This window comes from Osmerus mordax, unplaced genomic scaffold (assembly GCF_038355195.1).
Source record: "Osmerus mordax isolate fOsmMor3 unplaced genomic scaffold, fOsmMor3.pri Scaffold_244, whole genome shotgun sequence".
Taxonomy (NCBI): domain Eukaryota; kingdom Metazoa; phylum Chordata; class Actinopteri; order Osmeriformes; family Osmeridae; genus Osmerus; species Osmerus mordax.
This window is the reverse complement of record NW_027120556.1, coordinates 1-17,500: the sequence shown is the minus strand read 5'-3', so window position 1 is coordinate 17,500 and position 17,500 is coordinate 1. Positions and strand designations below refer to the sequence as shown.

Sequence of the window (17,500 nt, the reverse complement as noted above, 5' to 3'; positions counted from 1 at the left end):
TACCCCCAACCCCTCCGTTGGCCCTGACTCACCCGTCCGCGGGGGCGAACCGGGGAGAACCGGGGCGAACCGCATCCTTCTCGGGAAAAAAAAGGCACGGAAACGCCACGGGCCGCAGAGGGGCTCGGCCCGCCCGCTTGGCTTTTCTTTCCTTACCGCACTTTCTCCATTTCATTGATGGCTTTTTCTCCATTAAGATCCGTACGTGTTTATCGTATGCGCCTTCCAGCCAGTCCACTCCGTGTTGGTGTCGACTGACACGGCGATAAAAAACTCATTCCGATTGCCTTCCAGTTTTTCACCTCGGCCCCGCTGAATGTCAGCCAGCTCTCTCTCTCTCTCTCTCTCTCTCTCTCTCTCTCTCTCTCTCTCTCTCTCTCTCTCTCTCTTCTCTCTCTGTCACTCACTCACTCAGTCACTCACTCAGTCACTCACTCACTCACTCAGTCACTCACTTTTTTTTTTTTTTTTTTTTTTTTTTTTTTATATCTAAAAGGGCGGGAAAACGCCACCGGCCGACAGGGCTCCGCCCACACCCCCTTTTCACCCCGTTTTTTTGGTAGGGATCGCTTGTTCCGCTTTGTTGGGGGGCCCCCCCCTTTTGAGGGTTTTTTGACCCTCACCCCAAAAACCCTAGCCCTAACCTAAACCCCTCTCCCCCAAACCTCACTCATTCAGACATTCCCTCCTTCCCTCCCTCCTTCCTTCCTTCCTTCCCTCCCTCCCTCCCTCCCTCCCTCCCTCCCTCCCTCCCTCCCTCCCTCCCTCACTAGCTTTTCTCTTTGACACGCTTAGAAAGATTGCACCCTTCCCGGAGACGCTGCAATACCGGGGCGATGCGCGGAGCGGACGGAGCGAGCCCCTGTTCCGACTCCCTGTTGCAAAAATCCGTTTAATATGTTGTCCTCGCATGGAGGACATATCAGATATTAAACTGATAAGAACAGATTTTTTTTTTTTTTTTTTTTTCTTCTAAAAAAAAAGAAAAAGAAGTATTTATCAACTCTTAAAACCATTTCAGAATAAAAGACAATCAACAAAGACAGTCAAAACATACAGGATCCCCACAAGGGGGTACAGGACAAAAGCCCCACAAGGGGGCGCACATTTCAATTACCCCCTAGGGGGTTTACAAGCGGGAGTCCAAGTTTGGCGGGGGTTGAGGCTTTCGCCCCAAAGTCCCCGTCGCGCTCTCCTCCCAGTCGTCCTCGCCAGTGGAGTCGAGCGACTGGCCCTCTGCCCTCTATCGCGACGGCCCCTGGGAAGGCACCATCCCTTCGCCACTTCTCCCAGGCTGCCCTTCGGCGAGGATTTTCCTATCCTCTTGCGAGGATTCCAAATCCTGGTAGTCCGGCCCTCCGTCCGTCCAACCGTTGGTTCCCTCCGGCGGCCTGGCCCGCCTCTGGGTTACCAGCAACGTTGGGAGCCGAAGCACCCAACGCTCTGAAAAGGGGACAAGTCCCCGTCTGGCGTCGGGGCCGAAACCCCCAGGCAGACGACCGCTCCGACCCACCCCCGTCACCGGATCCCTATCAGGCGATCCGGTATCGACGGGGGCGGGTCAATATCTGCTTGATGTGAACAGATACTCACTTGATCTTAGCCAAAAGGCCGAGAAGCGATGACCGCATTATCGGACGCCCCCGGCGCGCGGACCCTCCGTGCACCACCTGGGCCGCTCGGTCACCACACCGAGAACGGCCGAAACCACCAAAAGCCAAAACCAAAGCCGAGGCCAAAAGCCGCAGGACAAGCAGGGACGGAAGCGGAAAGCCCAGGCCAAAAGCCGCAGGACAAGCAGGGACGGAAGCGGAAAGCCCAGGCCAAAAGCCGCAGGACAAGCAGGGACGGAAGCGGAAAGCCCAGGCCAAAAGCCGCAGGACAAGCAGGGACGGAAGCGGAAAGCCCAGGCCAAAAGCCGCAGGACAAGCAGGGACGGAAGCGGAAAGCCCAGGCCAAAAGCCGCAGGACAAGCAGGGACGGAAGCGGAAAGCCCAGGCCAAAAGCCGCAGGACAAGCAGGGACGGAAGCGGAAAGCCCAGGCCAAAAGCCGCAGGACAAGCAGGGACGGAAGCGGAAAGCCCAGGCCAAAAGCCGCAGGACAAGCAGGGACGGAAGCGGAAAGCCCAGGCCAAAAGGCAACAGAATTGAAACAGCTACAGAAGAAGCAAAGACAAAACCTGCCTTACCCGCAGGCACGCACCTAACCCCAAAGCCAACCTCACCCTGCTTTTGTCACACGTCCATCAGGCTCTGCCCTCCCTCGGGCAAAGCCTCCCAAAAATACCACGTTCCACTCGTCGGCGCTCCCCTCCACGGAAGTCTTTAGTAAAAGGCGAAAGGCTTGTGCGTGCTGAAGGGGAACCAGAGCGTCGATTTGAAACGACCCAAACGGCCTACCCCCAACCCCTCCGTTGGCCCTGACTCACCCGTCCGCGGGGGCGAACCGGGGAGAACCGGGGCGAACCGCATCCTTCTCGGGAAAAAAAAGGCGCGGAAACGCCACGGGCCGCAGAGGGGCTCGGCCCGCCCGCTTGGCTTTTCTTTCCTTACCGCACTTTCTCCATTTCATTGATGGCTTTTTCTCCATTAAGATCCGTACGTGTTTATCGTATGCGCCTTCCAGCCAGTCCACTCCGTGTTGGTGTCGACTGACACGGCGATAAAAAACTCATTCCGATTGCCTTCCAGTTTTTCACCTCGGCCCCGCTGAATGTCAGCCAGCTCTCTCTCTCTCTCTCTCTCTCTCTCTCTCTCTCTCTCTCTCTCTCTCTCTCTCTCTCTGTCACTCACTCACTCAGTCACTCACTCAGTCACTCACTCACTCAGTCACTCACTTTTTTTTTTTTTTTTTTTTTTTTTTTTTTTTATATCTAAAAGGGCGGGAAAACGCCACCGGCCGACAGGGCTCCGCCCACACCCCCTTTTCACCCCGTTTTTTTGGTAGGGATCGCTTGTTCCGCTTTGTTGGGGGGCCCCCCCCTTTTGAGGGTTTTTTGACCCTCACCCCAAAAACCCTAGCCCTAACCTAAACCCCTCTCCCCCAAACCTCACTCATTCAGACATTCCCTCCTTCCCTCCCTCCTTCCTTCCTTCCTTCCTTCCCTCCCTCCCTCCCTCCCTCCCTCCCTCCCTCCCTCCCTCCCTCCCTCCCTCCCTCCCTCACTAGCTTTTCTCTTTGACACGCTTAGAAAGATTGCACCCTTCCCGGAGACGCTGCAATACCGGGGCGATGCGCGGAGCGGACGGAGCGAGCCCCTGTTCCGACTCCCTGTTGCAAAAATCCGTTTAATATGTTGTCCTCGCATGGAGGACATATCAGATATTAAACTGATAAGAACAGATACTACACTTGATCTTAGCCAAAAGGCCGAGAAGCGATGACCGCATTATCGGACGCCCCCGGCGCGCGGACCCTCCGTGCACCACCTGGGCCGCTCGGTCACCACACCGAGAACGGCCGAAACCACCAAAAGCCAAAACCAAAGCCGAGGCCAAAAGCCGCAGGACAAGCAGGGACGGAAGCGGAAAGCCCAGGCCAAAAGCCGCAGGACAAGCAGGGACGGAAGCGGAAAGCCCAGGCCAAAAGCCGCAGGACAAGCAGGGACGGAAGCGGAAAGCCCAGGCCAAAAGCCGCAGGACAAGCAGGGACGGAAGCGGAAAGCCCAGGCCAAAAGCCGCAGGACAAGCAGGGACGGAAGCGGAAAGCCCAGGCCAAAAGGCAACAGAATTGAAACAGCTACAGAAGAAGCAAAGACAAAACCTGCCTTACCCGCAGGCACGCACCTAACCCCAAAGCCAACCTCACACCCTGCTTTTGTCACACGTCCATCAGGCTCTGCCCTCCCTCGGGCAAAGCCTCCCAAAAATACCACGTTCCACTCGTCGGCGCTCCCCTCCACGGAAGTCTTTAGTAAAAGGCGAAAGGCTTGTGCGTGCTGAAGGGGAACCAGAGCGTCGATTTGAAACGACCCAAACGGCCTACCCCCAACCCCTCCGTTGGCCCTGACTCACCCGTCCGCGGGGGCGAACCGGGGAGAACCGGGGCGAACCGCATCCTTCTCGGGAAAAAAAAGGCGCGGAAACGCCACGGGCCGCAGAGGGGCTCGGCCCGCCCGCTTGGCTTTTCTTTCCTTACCGCACTTTCTCCATTTCATTGATGGCTTTTTCTCCATTAAGATCCGTACGTGTTTATCGTATGCGCCTTCCAGCCAGTCCACTCCGTGTTGGTGTCGACTGACACGGCGATAAAAAACTCATTCCGATTGCCTTCCAGTTTTTCACCTCGGCCCCGCTGAATGTCAGCCAGCTCTCTCTCTCTCTCTCTCTCTCTCTCTCTCTCTCTCTCTCTCTCTCTCTCTCTCTCTCTCTCTCTCTCTCTGTCACTCACTCACTCAGTCACTCACTCAGTCACTCACTCACTCACTCAGTCACTCACTTTTTTTTTTTTTTTTTTTTTTTTTTTTTATATCTAAAAGGGCGGGAAAACGCCACCGGCCGACAGGGCTCCGCCCACACCCCCTTTTCACCCCGTTTTTTTGGTAGGGATCGCTTGTTCCGCTTTGTTGGGGGGCCCCCCCCTTTTGAGGGTTTTTTGACCCTCACCCCAAAAACCCTAGCCCTAACCTAAACCCCTCTCCCCCAAACCTCACTCATTCAGACATTCCCTCCTTCCCTCCCTCCTTCCTTCCTTCCTTCCCTCCCTCCCTCCCTCCCTCCCTCCCTCCCTCCCTCCCTCACTAGCTTTTCTCTTTGACACGCTTAGAAAGATTGCACCCTTCCCGGAGACGCTGCAATACCGGGGCGATGCGCGGAGCGGACGGAGCGAGCCCCTGTTCCGACTCCCTGTTGCAAAAATCCGTTTAATATGTTGTCCTCGCATGGAGGACATATCAGATATTAAACTGATAAGAACAGATTTTTTTTTTTTTTTTTTTTTCTTCTAAAAAAAAAGAAAAAGAAGTATTTATCAACTCTTAAAACCATTTCAGAATAAAAGACAATCAACAAAGACAGTCAAAACATACAGGATCCCCACAAGGGGGTACAGGACAAAAGCCCCACAAGGGGGCGCACATTTCAATTACCCCCTAGGGGGTTTACAAGCGGGAGTCCAAGTTTGGCGGGGGTTGAGGCTTTCGCCCCAAAGTCCCCGTCGCGCTCTCCTCCCAGTCGTCCTCGCCAGTGGAGTCGAGCGACTGGCCCTCTGCCCTCTATCGCGACGGCCCCTGGGAAGGCACCATCCCTTCGCCACTTCTCCCAGGCTGCCCTTCGGCGAGGATTTTCCTATCCTCTTGCGAGGATTCCAAATCCTGGTAGTCCGGCCCTCCGTCCGTCCAACCGTTGGTTCCCTCCGGCGGCCTGGCCCGCCTCTGGGTTACCAGCAACGTTGGGAGCCGAAGCACCCAACGCTCTGAAAAGGGGACAAGTCCCCGTCTGGCGTCGGGGCCGAAACCCCCAGGCAGACGACCGCTCCGACCCACCCCCGTCACCGGATCCCTATCAGGCGATCCGGTATCGACGGGGGCGGGTCAATATCTGCTTGATGTGAACAGATACTCACTTGATCTTAGCCAAAAGGCCGAGAAGCGATGACCGCATTATCGGACGCCCCCGGCGCGCGGACCCTCCGTGCACCACCTGGGCCGCTCGGTCACCACACCGAGAACGGCCGAAACCACCAAAAGCCAAAACCAAAGCCGAGGCCAAAAGCCGCAGGACAAGCAGGGACGGAAGCGGAAAGCCCAGGCCAAAAGCCGCAGGACAAGCAGGGACGGAAGCGGAAAGCCCAGGCCAAAAGCCGCAGGACAAGCAGGGACGGAAGCGGAAAGCCCAGGCCAAAAGGCAACAGAATTGAAACAGCTACAGAAGAAGCAAAGACAAAACCTGCCTTACCCGCAGGCACGCACCTAACCCCAAAGCCAACCTCACCCTGCTTTTGTCACACGTCCATCAGGCTCTGCCCTCCCTCGGGCAAAGCCTCCCAAAAATACCACGTTCCACTCGTCGGCGCTCCCCTCCACGGAAGTCTTTAGTAAAAGGCGAAAGGCTTGTGCGTGCTGAAGGGGAACCAGAGCGTCGATTTGAAACGACCCAAACGGCCTACCCCCAACCCCTCCGTTGGCCCTGACTCACCCGTCCGCGGGGGCGAACCGGGGAGAACCGGGGCGAACCGCATCCTTCTCGGGAAAAAAAAGGCGCGGAAACGCCACGGGCCGCAGAGGGGCTCGGCCCGCCCGCTTGGCTTTTCTTTCCTTACCGCACTTTCTCCATTTCATTGATGGCTTTTTCTCCATTAAGATCCGTACGCGTTTATCGTATGCGCCTTCCAGCCAGTCCACTCCGTGTTGGTGTCGACTGACACGGCGATAAAAAACTCATTCCGATTGCCTTCCAGTTTTTCACCTCGGCCCCGCTGAATGTCAGCCAGCTCTCTCTCTCTCTCTCTCTCTCTCTCTCTCTCTCTCTCTCTCTCTCTCTCTCTCTCTCTCTCTCTCTCTCTGTCACTCACTCACTCAGTCACTCACTCAGTCACTCACTCACTCACTCAGTCACTCACTTTTTTTTTTTTTTTTTTTTTTTTTTTTTTATATCTAAAAGGGCGGGAAAACGCCACCGGCCGACAGGGCTCCGCCCACACCCCCTTTTCACCCCGTTTTTTTGGTAGGGATCGCTTGTTCCGCTTTGTTGGGGGGCCCCCCCCTTTTGAGGGTTTTTTGACCCTCACCCCAAAAACCCTAGCCCTAACCTAAACCCCTCTCCCCCAAACCTCACTCATTCAGACATTCCCTCCTTCCCTCCCTCCTTCCTTCCTTCCTTCCCTCCCTCCCTCCCTCCCTCCCTCCCTCCCTCCCTCCCTCACTAGCTTTTCTCTTTGACACGCTTAGAAAGATTGCACCCTTCCCGGAGACGCTGCAATACCGGGGCGATGCGCGGAGCGGACGGAGCGAGCCCCTGTTCCGACTCCCTGTTGCAAAAATCCGTTTAATATGTTGTCCTCGCATGGAGGACATATCAGATATTAAACTGATAAGAACAGATTTTTTTTTTTTTTTTTTTTTCTTCTAAAAAAAAAGAAAAAGAAGTATTTATCAACTCTTAAAACCATTTCAGAATAAAAGACAATCAACAAAGACAGTCAAAACATACAGGATCCCCACAAGGGGGTACAGGACAAAAGCCCCACAAGGGGGCGCACATTTCAATTACCCCCTAGGGGGTTTACAAGCGGGAGTCCAAGTTTGGCGGGGGTTGAGGCTTTCGCCCCAAAGTCCCCGTCGCGCTCTCCTCCCAGTCGTCCTCGCCAGTGGAGTCGAGCGACTGGCCCTCTGCCCTCTATCGCGACGGCCCCTGGGAAGGCACCATCCCTTCGCCACTTCTCCCAGGCTGCCCTTCGGCGAGGATTTTCCTATCCTCTTGCGAGGATTCCAAATCCTGGTAGTCCGGCCCTCCGTCCGTCCAACCGTTGGTTCCCTCCGGCGGCCTGGCCCGCCTCTGGGTTACCAGCAACGTTGGGAGCCGAAGCACCCAACGCTCTGAAAAGGGGACAAGTCCCCGTCTGGCGTCGGGGCCGAAACCCCCAGGCAGACGACCGCTCCGACCCACCCCCGTCACCGGATCCCTATCAGGCGATCCGGTATCGACGGGGGCGGGTCAATATCTGCTTGATGTGAACAGATACTCACTTGATCTTAGCCAAAAGGCCGAGAAGCGATGACCGCATTATCGGACGCCCCCGGCGCGCGGACCCTCCGTGCACCACCTGGGCCGCTCGGTCACCACACCGAGAACGGCCGAAACCACCAAAAGCCAAAACCAAAGCCGAGGCCAAAAGCCGCAGGACAAGCAGGGACGGAAGCGGAAAGCCCAGGCCAAAAGCCGCAGGACAAGCAGGGACGGAAGCGGAAAGCCCAGGCCAAAAGCCGCAGGACAAGCAGGGACGGAAGCGGAAAGCCCAGGCCAAAAGCCGCAGGACAAGCAGGGACGGAAGCGGAAAGCCCAGGCCAAAAGCCGCAGGACAAGCAGGGACGGAAGCGGAAAGCCCAGGCCAAAAGCCGCAGGACAAGCAGGGACGGAAGCGGAAAGCCCAGGCCAAAAGCCGCAGGACAAGCAGGGACGGAAGCGGAAAGCCCAGGCCAAAAGCCGCAGGACAAGCAGGGACGGAAGCGGAAAGCCCAGGCCAAAAGCCGCAGGACAAGCAGGGACGGAAGCGGAAAGCCCAGGCCAAAAGGCAACAGAATTGAAACAGCTACAGAAGAAGCAAAGACAAAACCTGCCTTACCCGCAGGCACGCACCTAACCCCAAAGCCAACCTCACCCTGCTTTTGTCACACGTCCATCAGGCTCTGCCCTCCCTCGGGCAAAGCCTCCCAAAAATACCACGTTCCACTCGTCGGCGCTCCCCTCCACGGAAGTCTTTAGTAAAAGGCGAAAGGCTTGTGCGTGCTGAAGGGGAACCAGAGCGTCGATTTGAAACGACCCAAACGGCCTACCCCCAACCCCTCCGTTGGCCCTGACTCACCCGTCCGCGGGGGCGAACCGGGGAGAACCGGGGCGAACCGCATCCTTCTCGGGAAAAAAAAGGCGCGGAAACGCCACGGGCCGCAGAGGGGCTCGGCCCGCCCGCTTGGCTTTTCTTTCCTTACCGCACTTTCTCCATTTCATTGATGGCTTTTTCTCCATTAAGATCCGTACGCGTTTATCGTATGCGCCTTCCAGCCAGTCCACTCCGTGTTGGTGTCGACTGACACGGCGAGAAAAAAACTCATTCCGATTGCCTTCCAGTTTTTCACCTCGGCCCCGCTGAATGTCAGCCAGCTCTCTCTCTCTCTCTCTCTCTCTCTCTCTCTCTCTCTCTCTCTCTCTCTCTCTCTCTCTCTCTCTCTCTGTCACTCACTCACTCAGTCACTCACTCAGTCACTCACTCACTCACTCAGTCACTCACTTTTTTTTTTTTTTTTTTTTTTTTTTTTTTATATCTAAAAGGGCGGGAAAACGCCACCGGCCGACAGGGCTCCGCCCACACCCCCTTTTCACCCCGTTTTTTTGGTAGGGATCGCTTGTTCCGCTTTGTTGGGGGGCCCCCCCCTTTTGAGGGTTTTTTGACCCTCACCCCAAAAACCCTAGCCCTAACCTAAACCCCTCTCCCCCAAACCTCACTCATTCAGACATTCCCTCCTTCCCTCCCTCCTTCCTTCCTTCCTTCCCTCCCTCCCTCCCTCCCTCCCTCCCTCCCTCCCTCCCTCACTAGCTTTTCTCTTTGACACGCTTAGAAAGATTGCACCCTTCCCGGAGACGCTGCAATACCGGGGCGATGCGCGGAGCGGACGGAGCGAGCCCCTGTTCCGACTCCCTGTTGCAAAAATCCGTTTAATATGTTGTCCTCGCATGGAGGACATATCAGATATTAAACTGATAAGAACAGATTTTTTTTTTTTTTTTTTTTTCTTCTAAAAAAAAAGAAAAAGAAGTATTTATCAACTCTTAAAACCATTTCAGAATAAAAGACAATCAACAAAGACAGTCAAAACATACAGGATCCCCACAAGGGGGTACAGGACAAAAGCCCCACAAGGGGGCGCACATTTCAATTACCCCCTAGGGGGTTTACAAGCGGGAGTCCAAGTTTGGCGGGGGTTGAGGCTTTCGCCCCAAAGTCCCCGTCGCGCTCTCCTCCCAGTCGTCCTCGCCAGTGGAGTCGAGCGACTGGCCCTCTGCCCTCTATCGCGACGGCCCCTGGGAAGGCACCATCCCTTCGCCACTTCTCCCAGGCTGCCCTTCGGCGAGGATTTTCCTATCCTCTTGCGAGGATTCCAAATCCTGGTAGTCCGGCCCTCCGTCCGTCCAACCGTTGGTTCCCTCCGGCGGCCTGGCCCGCCTCTGGGTTACCAGCAACGTTGGGAGCCGAAGCACCCAACGCTCTGAAAAGGGGACAAGTCCCCGTCTGGCGTCGGGGCCGAAACCCCCAGGCAGACGACCGCTCCGACCCACCCCCGTCACCGGATCCCTATCAGGCGATCCGGTATCGACGGGGGCGGGTCAATATCTGCTTGATGTGAACAGATACTCACTTGATCTTAGCCAAAAGGCCGAGAAGCGATGACCGCATTATCGGACGCCCCCGGCGCGCGGACCCTCCGTGCACCACCTGGGCCGCTCGGTCACCACAACCGAGAACGGCCGAAACCACCAAAAGCCAAAACCAAAGCCGAGGCCAAAAGCCGCAGGACAAGCAGGGACGGAAGCGGAAAGCCCAGGCCAAAAGCCGCAGGACAAGCAGGGACGGAAGCGGAAAGCCCAGGCCAAAAGCCGCAGGACAAGCAGGGACGGAAGCGGAAAGCCCAGGCCAAAAGGCAACAGAATTGAAACAGCTACAGAAGAAGCAAAGACAAAACCTGCCTTACCCCGCAGGCACGCACCTAACCCCAAAGCCAACCTCACCCTGCTTTTGTCACACGTCCATCAGGCTCTGCCCTCCCTCGGGCAAAGCCTCCCAAAAATACCACGTTCCACTCGTCGGCGCTCCCCTCCACGGAAGTCTTTAGTAAAAGGCGAAAGGCTTGTGCGTGCTGAAGGGGAACCAGAGCGTCGATTTGAAACGACCCAAACGGCCTACCCCCAACCCCTCCGTTGGCCCTGACTCACCCGTCCGCGGGGGCGAACCGGGGAGAACCGGGGCGAACCGCATCCTTCTCGGGAAAAAAAAGGCGCGAAACGCCACGGGCCGCAGAGGGGCTCGGCCCGCCCGCTTGCTTTTCTTTCCTTACCGCACTTTCTCCATTTCATTGATGGCTTTTTCTCCATTAAGATCCGTACGTGTTTATCGTATGCGCCTTCCAGCCAGTCCACTCCGTGTTGGTGTCGACTGACACGGCGATAAAAAACTCATTCCGATTGCCTTCCAGTTTTTCACCTCGGCCCCCGCTGAATGTCAGCCAGCTCTCTCTCTCTCTCTCTCTCTCTCTCTCTCTCTCTCTCTCTCTCTCTCTCTCTCTCTCTCTCTCTCTCTCTGTCACTCACTCACTCAGTCACTCACTCAGTCACTCACTCACTCACTCAGTCACTCCCTTTTTTTTTTTTTTTTTTTTTTTTTTTTTTATATCTAAAAGGGCGGGAAAACGCCACCGGCCGACAGGGCTCCGCCCACACCCCCCTTTTCACCCCGTTTTTTTGGTAGGGATCGCTTGTTCCGCTTTGTTGGGGGGCCCCCCCCTTTTGAGGGTTTTTTGACCCTCACCCCAAAAACCCTAGCCCTAACCTAAACCCCTCTCCCCCAAACCTCACTCATTCAGACATTCCCTCCTTCCCTCCCTCCTTCCTTCCTTCCTTCCCTCCCTCCCTCCCTCCCTCCCTCCCTCCCTCCCTCCCTCCCTCACTAGCTTTTCTCTTTGACACGCTTAGAAAGATTGCACCCTTCCCGGAGACGCTGCAATACCGGGGCGATGCGCGGAGCGGACGGAGCGAGCCCCTGTTCCGACTCCCTGTTGCAAAAATCCGTTTAATATGTTGTCCTCGCATGGAGGACATATCAGATATTAAACTGATAAGAACAGATTTTTTTTTTTTTTTTTTTTCTTCTAAAAAAAAAGAAAAAGAAGTATTTATCAACTCTTAAAACCATTTCAGAATAAAAGACAATCAACAAAGACAGTCAAAACATACAGGATCCCCACAAGGGGGTACAGGACAAAAGCCCCACAAGGGGGCGCACATTTCAATTACCCCCTAGGGGGTTTACAAGCGGGAGTCCAAGTTTGGCGGGGGTTGAGGCTTTCGCCCCAAAGTCCCCGTCGCGCTCTCCTCCCAGTCGTCCTCGCCAGTGGAGTCGAGCGACTGGCCCTCTGCCCTCTATCGCGACGGCCCCTGGGAAGGCACCATCCCTTCGCCACTTCTCCCAGGCTGCCCTTCGGCGAGGATTTTCCTATCCTCTTGCGAGGATTCCAAATCCTGGTAGTCCGGCCCTCCGTCCGTCCAACCGTTGGTTCCCTCCGGCGGCCTGGCCCGCCTCTGGGTTACCAGCAACGTTGGGAGCCGAAGCACCCAACGCTCTGAAAAGGGGACAAGTCCCCGTCTGGCGTCGGGGCCGAAACCCCCAGGCAGACGACCGCTCCGACCCACCCCCGTCACCGGATCCCTATCAGGCGATCCGGTAATCGACGGGGGCGGGTCAATATCTGCTTGATGTGAACAGATACTCACTTGATCTTAGCCAAAAGGCCGAGAAGCGATGACCGCATTATCGGACGCCCCCGGCGCGCGGACCCTCCGTGCACCACCTGGGCCGCTCGGTCACCACACCGAGAACGGCCGAAACCACCAAAAAGCCAAAACCAAAGCCGAGGCCAAAAGCCGCAGGACAAGCAGGGACGGAAGCGGAAAGCCCAGGCCAAAAGCCGCAGGGACAAGCAGGGACGGAAGCGGAAAGCCCAGGCCAAAAGCCGCAGGACAAGCAGGGACGGAAGCGGAAAGCCCAGGCCAAAAGGCAACAGAATTGAAACAGCTACAGAAGAAGCAAAGACAAAACCTGCCTTACCCGCAGGCACGCACCTAACCCCAAAGCCAACCTCACCCTGCTTTTGTCACACGTCCATCAGGCTCTGCCCTCCCTCGGGCAAAGCCTCCCAAAAATACCACGTTCCACTCGTCGGCGCTCCCCTCCACGGAAGTCTTTAGTAAAAGGCGAAAGGCTTGTGCGTGCTGAAGGGGAACCAGAGCGTCGATTTGAAACGACCCAAACGGCCTACCCCCAACCCCTCCGTTGGCCCTGACTCACCCGTCCGCGGGGGCGAACCGGGGAGAACCGGGGCGAACCGCATCCTTCTCGGGAAAAAAAAGGCGCGGAAACGCCACGGGCCGCAGAGGGGCTCGGCCCGCCCGCTTGGCTTTTCTTTCCTTACCGCACTTTCTCCATTTCATTGATGGCTTTTTCTCCATTAAGATCCGTACGTGTTTATCGTATGCGCCTTCCAGCCAGTCCACTCCGTGTTGGTGTCGACTGACACGGCGATAAAAAACTCATTCCGATTGCCTTCCAGTTTTTCACCTCGGCCCCGCTGAATGTCAGCCAGCTCTCTCTCTCTCTCTCTCTCTCTCTCTCTCTCTCTCTCTCTCTCTCTCTCTCTGTCACTCACTCACTCAGTCACTCACTCAGTCACTCACTCACTCAGTCACTCACTTTTTTTTTTTTTTTTTTTTTTTTTTTTTTTTATATCTAAAAGGGCGGGAAAACGCCACCGGCCGACAGGGCTCCGCCCACACCCCCTTTTCACCCCGTTTTTTTGGTAGGGATCGCTTGTTCCGCTTTGTTGGGGGGCCCCCCCCTTTTGAGGGTTTTTTGACCCTCACCCCAAAAACCCTAGCCCTAACCTAAACCCCTCTCCCCCAAACCTCACTCATTCAGACATTCCCTCCTTCCCTCCCTCCTTCCTTCCTTCCTTCCTTCCCTCCCTCCCTCCCTCCCTCCCTCCCTCCCTCCCTCCCTCCCTCCCTCCCTCCCTCCCTCCCTCCCTCCCTCCCTCCCTCCCTCCCTCCCTCACTAGCTTTTCTCTTTGACACGCTTAGAAAGATTGCACCCTTCCCGGAGACGCTGCAATACCGGGGCGATGCGCGGAGCGGACGGAGCGAGCCCCTGTTCCGACTCCCTGTTGCAAAAATCCGTTTAATATGTTGTCCTCGCATGGAGGACATATCAGATATTAAACTGATAAGAACAGATACTACACTTGATCTTAGCCAAAAGGCCGAGAAGCGATGACCGCATTATCGGACGCCCCCGGCGCGCGGACCCTCCGTGCACCACCTGGGCCGCTCGGTCACCACACCGAGAACGGCCGAAACCACCAAAAGCCAAAACCAAAGCCGAGGCCAAAAGCCGCAGGACAAGCAGGGACGGAAGCGGAAAGCCCAGGCCAAAAGCCGCAGGACAAGCAGGGACGGAAGCGGAAAGCCCAGGCCAAAAGCCGCAGGACAAGCAGGGACGGAAGCGGAAAGCCCAGGCCAAAAGCCGCAGGACAAGCAGGGACGGAAGCGGAAAGCCCAGGCCAAAAGCCGCAGGACAAGCAGGGACGGAAGCGGAAAGCCCAGGCCAAAAGGCAACAGAATTGAAACAGCTACAGAAGAAGCAAAGACAAAACCTGCCTTACCCGCAGGCACGCACCTAACCCCAAAGCCAACCTCACCCTGCTTTTGTCACACGTCCATCAGGCTCTGCCCTCCCTCGGGCAAAGCCTCCCAAAAATACCACGTTCCACTCGTCGGCGCTCCCCTCCACGGAAGTCTTTAGTAAAAGGCGAAAGGCTTGTGCGTGCTGAAGGGGAACCAGAGCGTCGATTTGAAACGACCCAAACGGCCTACCCCCAACCCCTCCGTTGGCCCTGACTCACCCGTCCGCGGGGGCGAACCGGGGAGAACCGGGGCGAACCGCATCCTTCTCGGGAAAAAAAAGGCGCGGAAACGCCACGGGCCGCAGAGGGGCTCGGCCCGCCCGCTTGGCTTTTCTTTCCTTACCGCACTTTCTCCATTTCATTGATGGCTTTTTCTCCATTAAGATCCGTACGTGTTTATCGTATGCGCCTTCCAGCCAGTCCACTCCGTGTTGGTGTCGACTGACACGGCGATAAAAAACTCATTCCGATTGCCTTCCAGTTTTTCACCTCGGCCCCGCTGAATGTCAGCCAGCTCTCTCTCTCTCTCTCTCTCTCTCTCTCTCTCTCTCTCTCTCTCTCTCTCTCTCTCTCTCTCTCTCTCTCTCTGTCACTCACTCACTCAGTCACTCACTCAGTCACTCACTCACTCACTCAGTCACTCACTTTTTTTTTTTTTTTTTTTTTTTTTTTTTATATCTAAAAGGGCGGGAAAACGCCACCGGCCGACAGGGCTCCGCCCACACCCCCTTTTCACCCCGTTTTTTTGGTAGGGATCGCTTGTTCCGCTTTGTTGGGGGGGCCCCCCCCTTTTGAGGGTTTTTTGACCCTCACCCCAAAAACCCTAGCCCTAACCTAAACCCCTCTCCCCCAAACCTCACTCATTCAGACATTCCCTCCTTCCCTCCCTCCTTCCTTCCTTCCTTCCCTCCCTCCCTCCCTCCCTCCCTCCCTCCCTCCCTCCCTCCCTCCCTCACTAGCTTTTCTCTTTGACACGCTTAGAAAGATTGCACCCTTCCCGGAGACGCTGCAATACCGGGGCGATGCGCGGAGCGGACGGAGCGAGCCCCTGTTCCGACTCCCTGTTGCAAAAATCCGTTTAATATGTTGTCCTCGCATGGAGGACATATCAGATATTAAACTGATAAGAACAGATTTTTTTTTTTTTTTTTTTTTCTTCTAAAAAAAAAGAAAAAGAAGTATTTATCAACTCTTAAAACCATTTCAGAATAAAAGACAATCAACAAAGACAGTCAAAACATACAGGATCCCCACAAGGGGGTACAGGACAAAAGCCCCACAAGGGGGCGCACATTTCAATTACCCCCTAGGGGGTTTACAAGCGGGAGTCCAAGTTTGGCGGGGGTTGAGGCTTTCGCCCCAAAGTCCCCGTCGCGCTCTCCTCCCAGTCGTCCTCGCCAGTGGAGTCGAGCGACTGGCCCTCTGCCCTCTATCGCGACGGCCCCTGGGAAGGCACCATCCCTTCGCCACTTCTCCCAGGCTGCCCTTCGGCGAGGATTTTCCTATCCTCTTGCGAGGATTCCAAATCCTGGTAGTCCGGCCCTCCGTCCGTCCAACCGTTGGTTCCCTCCGGCGGCCTGGCCCGCCTCTGGGTTACCAGCAACGTTGGGAGCCGAAGCACCCAACGCTCTGAAAAGGGGACAAGTCCCCGTCTGGCGTCGGGGCCGAAACCCCCAGGCAGACGACCGCTCCGACCCACCCCCGTCACCGGATCCCTATCAGGCGATCCGGTATCGACGGGGGCGGGTCAATATCTGCTTGATGTGAACAGATACTCACTTGATCTTAGCCAAAAGGCCGAGAAGCGATGACCGCATTATCGGACGCCCCCGGCGCGCGGACCCTCCGTGCACCACCTGGGCCGCTCGGTCACCACACCGAGAACGGCCGAAACCACCAAAAGCCAAAACCAAAGCCGAGGCCAAAAGCCGCAGGACAAGCAGGGACGGAAGCGGAAAGCCCAGGCCAAAAGCCGCAGGACAAGCAGGGACGGAAGCGGAAAGCCCAGGCCAAAAGCCGCAGGACAAGCAGGGACGGAAGCGGAAAGCCCAGGCCAAAAGGCAACAGAATTGAAACAGCTACAGAAGAAGCAAAGACAAAACCTGCCTTACCCGCAGGCACGCACCTAACCCCAAAGCCAACCTCACCCTGCTTTTGTCACACGTCCATCAGGCTCTGCCCTCCCTCGGGCAAAGCCTCCCAAAAATACCACGTTCCACTCGTCGGCGCTCCCCTCCACGGAAGTCTTTAGTAAAAGGCGAAAGGCTTGTGCGTGCTGAAGGGGAACCAGAGCGTCGATTTGAAACGACCCAAACGGCCTACCCCCAACCCCTCCGTTGGCCCTGACTCACCCGTCCGCGGGGGCGAACCGGGGAGAACCGGGGCGAACCGCATCCTTCTCGGGAAAAAAAAGGCGCGGAAACGCCACGGGCCGCAGAGGGGCTCGGCCCGCCCGCTTGGCTTTTCTTTCCTTACCGCACTTTCTCCATTTCATTGATGGCTTTTTCTCCATTAAGATCCGTACGTGTTTATCGTATGCGCCTTCCAGCCAGTCCACTCCGTGTTGGTGTCGACTGACACGGCGATAAAAAACTCATTCCGATTGCCTTCCAGTTTTTCACCTCGGCCCCGCTGAATGTCAGCCAGCTCTCTCTCTCTCTCTCTCTCTCTCTCTCTCTCTCTCTCTCTCTCTCTCTCTCTCTCTCTCTCTCTCTCTGTCACTCACTCACTCAGTCACTCACTCAGTCACTCACTCACTCACTCAGTCACTCACTTTTTTTTTTTTTTTTTTTTTTTTTTTTTTATATCTAAAAGGGCGGGAAAACGCCACCGGCCGACAGGGCTCCGCCCACACCCCCTTTTCACCCCGTTTTTTTGGTAGGGATCGCTTGTTCCGCTTTGTTGGGGGGCCCCCCCCTTTTGAGGGTTTTTTGACCCTCACCCCAAAAACCCTAGCCCTAACCTAAACCCCTCTCCCCCAAACCTCACTCATTCAGACATTCCCTCCTTCCCTCCCTCCTTCCTTCCTTCCTTCCCTCCCTCCCTCCCTCCCTCCCTCCCTCCCTCCCTCCCTCCCTCCCTCACTAGCTTTTCTCTTTGACACGCTTAGAAAGATTGCACCCTTCCCGGAGACGCTGCAATACCGGGGCGATGCGCGGAGCGGACGGAGCGAGCCCCTGTTCCGACTCCCTGTTGCAAAAATCCGTTTAATATGTTGTCCTCGCATGGAGGACATATCAGATATTAAACTGATAAGAACAGATTTTTTTTTTTTTTTTTTTTTCTTCTAAAAAAAAAGAAAAAGAAGTATTTATCAACTCTTAAAACCATTTCAGAAT

The 17,500-nt window shown here is 55.9% G+C and overlaps 17 non-coding genes and 6 pseudogenes across 17 annotated transcripts; all 23 read right to left on the bottom strand.

The window, feature by feature from the left end:
• Window positions 1–795: 795 nt before the first annotated feature.
• LOC136939556 (U2 spliceosomal RNA) lies at window positions 796–994 on the bottom strand. The gene has a single exon (XR_010875874.1). It is a non-coding gene; the product is annotated as a U2 spliceosomal RNA (small nuclear RNA).
• A 474-nt stretch (window positions 995–1,468) lies between these two features.
• On the bottom strand, window positions 1,469–1,623 carry LOC136939565 (U2 spliceosomal RNA; annotated as a pseudogene).
• Window positions 1,624–2,255: 632 nt separating this feature from the next.
• LOC136939574 (U5 spliceosomal RNA) lies at window positions 2,256–2,373 on the bottom strand. Its single transcript, XR_010875884.1, has one exon. It is a non-coding gene; the product is annotated as a U5 spliceosomal RNA (small nuclear RNA).
• Window positions 2,374–3,191: 818 nt separating this feature from the next.
• On the bottom strand, window positions 3,192–3,382 carry LOC136939564 (U2 spliceosomal RNA). The gene has a single exon (XR_010875876.1). It is a non-coding gene; the product is annotated as a U2 spliceosomal RNA (small nuclear RNA).
• Window positions 3,383–3,840: 458 nt separating this feature from the next.
• On the bottom strand, window positions 3,841–3,958 carry LOC136939573 (U5 spliceosomal RNA). The gene has a single exon (XR_010875883.1). It is a non-coding gene; the product is annotated as a U5 spliceosomal RNA (small nuclear RNA).
• An 807-nt stretch (window positions 3,959–4,765) lies between these two features.
• On the bottom strand, window positions 4,766–4,964 carry LOC136939555 (U2 spliceosomal RNA). Its single transcript, XR_010875873.1, has one exon. It is a non-coding gene; the product is annotated as a U2 spliceosomal RNA (small nuclear RNA).
• A 474-nt stretch (window positions 4,965–5,438) lies between these two features.
• LOC136939563 (U2 spliceosomal RNA) lies at window positions 5,439–5,593 on the bottom strand (annotated as a pseudogene).
• A 368-nt stretch (window positions 5,594–5,961) lies between these two features.
• LOC136939572 (U5 spliceosomal RNA) lies at window positions 5,962–6,079 on the bottom strand. Its single transcript, XR_010875882.1, has one exon. It is a non-coding gene; the product is annotated as a U5 spliceosomal RNA (small nuclear RNA).
• Window positions 6,080–6,887: 808 nt separating this feature from the next.
• Window positions 6,888–7,086, bottom strand: LOC136939554 (U2 spliceosomal RNA). Its single transcript, XR_010875872.1, has one exon. It is a non-coding gene; the product is annotated as a U2 spliceosomal RNA (small nuclear RNA).
• Window positions 7,087–7,560: 474 nt separating this feature from the next.
• LOC136939561 (U2 spliceosomal RNA) lies at window positions 7,561–7,715 on the bottom strand (annotated as a pseudogene).
• A 632-nt stretch (window positions 7,716–8,347) lies between these two features.
• LOC136939571 (U5 spliceosomal RNA) lies at window positions 8,348–8,465 on the bottom strand. Its single transcript, XR_010875881.1, has one exon. It is a non-coding gene; the product is annotated as a U5 spliceosomal RNA (small nuclear RNA).
• An 807-nt stretch (window positions 8,466–9,272) lies between these two features.
• LOC136939553 (U2 spliceosomal RNA) lies at window positions 9,273–9,471 on the bottom strand. The gene has a single exon (XR_010875871.1). It is a non-coding gene; the product is annotated as a U2 spliceosomal RNA (small nuclear RNA).
• A 474-nt stretch (window positions 9,472–9,945) lies between these two features.
• Window positions 9,946–10,100, bottom strand: LOC136939560 (U2 spliceosomal RNA; annotated as a pseudogene).
• A 370-nt stretch (window positions 10,101–10,470) lies between these two features.
• Window positions 10,471–10,588, bottom strand: LOC136939570 (U5 spliceosomal RNA). The gene has a single exon (XR_010875880.1). It is a non-coding gene; the product is annotated as a U5 spliceosomal RNA (small nuclear RNA).
• Window positions 10,589–11,400: 812 nt separating this feature from the next.
• On the bottom strand, window positions 11,401–11,598 carry LOC136939575 (U2 spliceosomal RNA). The gene has a single exon (XR_010875885.1). It is a non-coding gene; the product is annotated as a U2 spliceosomal RNA (small nuclear RNA).
• A 474-nt stretch (window positions 11,599–12,072) lies between these two features.
• On the bottom strand, window positions 12,073–12,228 carry LOC136939558 (U2 spliceosomal RNA; annotated as a pseudogene).
• A 370-nt stretch (window positions 12,229–12,598) lies between these two features.
• On the bottom strand, window positions 12,599–12,716 carry LOC136939569 (U5 spliceosomal RNA). Its single transcript, XR_010875879.1, has one exon. It is a non-coding gene; the product is annotated as a U5 spliceosomal RNA (small nuclear RNA).
• An 844-nt stretch (window positions 12,717–13,560) lies between these two features.
• On the bottom strand, window positions 13,561–13,751 carry LOC136939552 (U2 spliceosomal RNA). The gene has a single exon (XR_010875870.1). It is a non-coding gene; the product is annotated as a U2 spliceosomal RNA (small nuclear RNA).
• Window positions 13,752–14,207: 456 nt separating this feature from the next.
• LOC136939568 (U5 spliceosomal RNA) lies at window positions 14,208–14,325 on the bottom strand. The gene has a single exon (XR_010875878.1). It is a non-coding gene; the product is annotated as a U5 spliceosomal RNA (small nuclear RNA).
• An 818-nt stretch (window positions 14,326–15,143) lies between these two features.
• On the bottom strand, window positions 15,144–15,342 carry LOC136939579 (U2 spliceosomal RNA). The gene has a single exon (XR_010875888.1). It is a non-coding gene; the product is annotated as a U2 spliceosomal RNA (small nuclear RNA).
• A 474-nt stretch (window positions 15,343–15,816) lies between these two features.
• On the bottom strand, window positions 15,817–15,971 carry LOC136939559 (U2 spliceosomal RNA; annotated as a pseudogene).
• A 368-nt stretch (window positions 15,972–16,339) lies between these two features.
• Window positions 16,340–16,457, bottom strand: LOC136939567 (U5 spliceosomal RNA). Its single transcript, XR_010875877.1, has one exon. It is a non-coding gene; the product is annotated as a U5 spliceosomal RNA (small nuclear RNA).
• Window positions 16,458–17,271: 814 nt separating this feature from the next.
• LOC136939577 (U2 spliceosomal RNA) lies at window positions 17,272–17,470 on the bottom strand. Its single transcript, XR_010875887.1, has one exon. It is a non-coding gene; the product is annotated as a U2 spliceosomal RNA (small nuclear RNA).
• Window positions 17,471–17,500: the final 30 nt, after the last annotated feature.